The sequence below is a fragment of the Zalophus californianus genome, chromosome 3 (genome assembly GCF_009762305.2).
Source record: "Zalophus californianus isolate mZalCal1 chromosome 3, mZalCal1.pri.v2, whole genome shotgun sequence".
Lineage (NCBI taxonomy): Eukaryota > Metazoa > Chordata > Mammalia > Carnivora > Otariidae > Zalophus > Zalophus californianus.
In genome coordinates, this window is record NC_045597.1 from 24,538,126 (window position 1) to 24,542,932 (window position 4,807).

Consider the following 4,807-nt stretch of genomic DNA (forward strand, 5'->3'; position numbering starts at 1 on the left):
GAATATTTTGGGGGTGCCTGGGTGGCTCAGTTGGTTAAGCGACTGCCTTCGGCTCAGGTCATGATTTTGCATCGGGCTCCCTGCTCGTCAGGAAGCCTGCTTCTCCCTCTCCCACTCCCCCTGCTTGTTTTCTCTCTCTTGCTGTCTCTTTCTCTGTCAAATAAATAAATAAAATCTTTAAAAATCTTTTTTAAAAGTAGAATCTTTTGTGAGGTTGTGAGATTAATTTATCAGAAATGGTATTTTTAATGACAATAATAAATATAGAATGAAATAAATAGAAAATATCAGAATATATTACACAGAGTAAGTATAAGAATTGTATATCATACCTTTGTTTCACCTAGATACAAATGTGTATACTGGGGCTTAAGGTAAAAGTAGTTCCATACTCTGGGTCAAAAAAGATTGAAAGTCACTGCAATAGATTGCGGAAAGAGAATGAATAATAAAAAATCCACTCCACATATTTTGAAAGAAGACAGTTCAATCTCATTTGAAAATATGGAGAGTGGGGTGCCTGGGTGGCTCAGTTGGTTAAGTGGATGGCTCTTAATTTTGGCTCAGGTCATGACCTCAGGGATCTGGGATCAAACCCCTCATTGGGCTCCACACTCAACAGGAAATCTGCTTGAGGATACTTTCACTCCCTCTGCCCCTCCCCCCACTCATGCATGCTTTCTCTCTCTCAAAAATAAATAAATAAATCTTGAAAAAATTAAACTATGGAGAGTAAACTAGTCTGCATTTATAATATAACAAACATATGATAATTTTCTATTATTTAGAAGAATTAAAATAAAATGTAATATACCATGCGGGTGTTAAGTAATCAGATTGTCAGGATTTTAATTTTACATGTCTATATTACCTTTGTTGTATTTTTTTATCTGATTTTCTACCTCCATCACTAAAGAAGCAATGGAAATATTATGAAAAACTTAGATATCCAAATTAATTTTATCAAGGAAAGCTAAACTAAAAAAAGGAAAAGTAATCACTTTAGTTTTTGAGAAAAATATAAGGCAGGTAAGCGCAACAGAATATTTTTATACTCCTTGAGAATTTCATTTATGCAACATCATTTCCTCTGTTACAATTAGATTAAAGTGATTATAATTGATAAGCTCATGTACTATATTTGGCACTTTCTAGTCTGAAAATTGTCTTAATTTTTATATAAATTAGTTTTAAGAGTCAGAAACAAAGATCATTGTATTTTCACAGTGATATATATGATATACTATATGTATTGCACATCAGTAGTCTGAAAAGTGCTAGGAACAGCAATTTTCCACTTACTCAATATAAGTAATGAGTTTTACTGATTGTTCTGCATCCATCCAATGCACTGAACTACATTATATTTGTATAGCATATATAAGCATGGTTTATAATTTGTCAGCAGAAATTCATCTTGCAATTAGTTTTCTATACAGAGCTGACCTCATCAGTATTACCTAGAGAATGCCATCTAACATTGACAGCATTCTCTTAGTTAAAGATAAGAAGCTGTCAAGGTTTCTATTAAATTTATATTCCCAGAGGTTTGTAACTCTGCTTCTAAAAATGCCACAGGAATAAACTTAGCATGCAAGGTGTTAGCAAGGTAGTTTATTTTAAAAGGGAGGCCATTTGTAAACTGTGAAAATGTCCTTCAAGTTTAAAAAGGCAGCCAGGCAGTCTGAATGTCTGCACAAGAAAGCATCTGTATTAATACCATCTCTGTGTTCCTAGCAACTTCACCGATGTTAAAACCAGAGAAGGAGAATAATATAGCTACAGTTGACTGGAAATGTCAGAGTGTTCAGTCAGTTATTGTGTCCTCAGCTGTCCATGTATGGATTTAGTAAGCTATTTTTTTAACTGTAAAGGATAGCCCCAAATAGAATATCAGAGTGATACTGCAAAATCTGAGATGAAATTTACCCTTTAAGAAAGAATGGCATGGCTTCACAGAAGTAGAGAGTAGAATGATGACTGACAGCGGCTGGCGTAGTGGCAATGGGGAGATATTGGTCAAAAGGTACAGACTTTCAGTTAGGTATAAGGTAAATAAGTTCTGAAGATCTAATGTTGAGCAAGTTGATTGTAGTTAATAATACCGTATTGTATACTTGAAATTGCTAAGTGAATAGATCATAAATATTCTCACTTAAAAAAAAAGCTAACCATGAAAAAAAGAAGGATATGGATTTTAATCTTTTAGGTTCTAGATCTAACACTTACTGTCATCTAGTGAAATCAAACTAATATAAACATTAATTACTCAAATTTTAAAGCAGGAATAATGATAATATCTTACCAAAAATATGTGTACTGAGTTCTGAAAAATAAAGCATGTAAAATATACAAACTAGAAAGTGTAATATTAACATATGACACAGGATACTTCAAATAATGTGCCTAACACAGATTTCTATTCCCTAAGTTGAAGGCAGCCTCGGGCACTGATATTGTTGGAATTCAGCGGTATTGCTTGCGAGGAGTCTTAAGGCATTCCTTTATTTTGGTTTTGATAATTTCAAGAAAGAGAGATTTTGTCTATTGGTGAATGTTTCTATCAGAACCCCTGATGTCCACACTTTTTAACCTTCCAATGACAGAAGTCATGTGGGGGTATCTGGCCAAAACAGAGCTAACAGTCACAAGATTTACTGTCCTAACTGAAATAATCAAAAAACAAAATGCACAGGATACTAGTTTTCAGTATAACGGACAGTCACTAAAGGAGAGTGATTCCATGGAAAATAGAAATAAACAAGGAGAACTATACCGTTGTCCCAGTTTACTAATGACAAAATTCCACGCTGCAATACAGAAAAGGGGAAGGAAAGTAGAGCCCAGTAATCTCCCTGAATGGAGGATATGAAACTAAGAATCTGGAGAAAACAAAGACATTACAATCCACAAGGCAGACTATGGGAAATAAGAGAGCAACACAGAGAACCACAGAAATCTGAGATGGTCCTTATTAGCATTGAGAAGAATATCGACCCAAACATTTGTACAATGCAACTACATTGGAGGATCACCCAAAAAGATTATTAGGAACAATATTAAGAGCTCAAATAAGACCAAGAAAAGTACCAATCTCCAATAGCCAGGCTAGAATATTTTAAATTCTCACAGCATTGAGTAGAATACTCTTAAGGTTATGGCCTCTATAGCGGAAACTAAATTAATTCTGAAATAAAAACTGCTCATATCTATCTAACAAATTTTTGAAGAACAAAACCTAAAAAATCCAAACCATTTCAAATTAACTTAAGTGTGTTACACAATAGTACTCAAGAATATTTATGGGGGAACAAATAATCCTCAACCAAAATTACCAAACATAAAGAGGCAAGAAAATATCTGTAATTAAAAAAAAAAAAAGAAAATGAATCAATCAAGACTGACTCAGAGAGATAAATAGAAAAACAATTTGAGGAAATGTGATTTTTTTCCAAATTTGATGAAAACTATGAATCCACAGATCCAAGAAGTTCAATGAATCCCGAACACAAAATTCAAACTAAATTGCAGCAAGGTACATCATAGTCAAATTGCATAAAACCATTGACAAGGAAAAAAAAAATCTTAAAAATAGCCAGAGAAAGATCTATTGCATACAGAGGAACAAAGATAAAAAAGAAAGCAGATTTCTTGCCAGGAACATTGTAACTAAGCTGACAGTGGAACAACATCCTTAAATTATGAAAGGAGAAAATTATATCAACACAGAATTCTACAGACCTTTGTGATATCTTTTAATAATGAAAGCAAAAATGACATTTTCAGAAATACAAAAGTTGAAAAAAATCAATCCCTGTCAGGTATGCTCTAAAAGAAATGTTAAAGGTATCCCTCAATCAGAAGGAAAAGTATAAAAGGTATAAACATGGATCCCCAAGAAGGAAAAAGTAGCAAGATAAATGGTAATGATGCGTAGGTGGTGAATTATTTAAACAAAAATAATAAGATTCTCTGAGGTTAATATAGATATATACATAAAATATAAGTAAGCAGTAGCATAAACATAAAAAGGAGGGAATAATTTTGAAATATTCTTATGCTATACATCTGATAACATATTTGCATATAGGATGTGATAAGTTAAAGATATATAATATAAAATATACCATTGAAATAAAAAACATAACTGTAGCTAAAAAGCAACAATAGAAAATGATCATAAAAATATTCAATCCAAAAGACAGCAAGAAGAAAAAGAACAAGGAAAAGGGGGGGGGAGTGGAAAAAAAAAGGAACAAAGAATTTTAAAACATTTAGAAAAAATAGCAAAATGATATACTTAACCTAACCACATCAATAACAATATTAGATGTTATTGGCCCAAGCTCTCCAATAAAAGGAACAGATTATCAGACTGAATGAAAAAGCAAGAAAAAACTGTTAGCCTTTAACACACACAACTAAGATATAAAGAAAGAAATGGATTAAAATAAAAACACAGAAAATCTATAAATGCTTTAATCAAAAGAAAGCTGGAGTGGCTATATTATCAGAGCAAATAATATTACCAGGGGCAACTGGTATGATGAATGGACTACTTAATAGTGGAAGTTACTGATCTCTCTCTAAGATCAGGAAGAAAGCAACATTTTCTCTTTTCTACACTTTTAATTAATTTTCTACTGAAGATTATACCCACTTCAATTAAAAAAAAAAAGTCATACTGATTAGGAAAGAAGACATAAATGTTACTTATAGACTACCTGAATATCAATAAAGAAATACAATGGACTTTTAAACAAAAACAAAACTAAAAACAAAGTATAACCAACAAAACCTACAACTA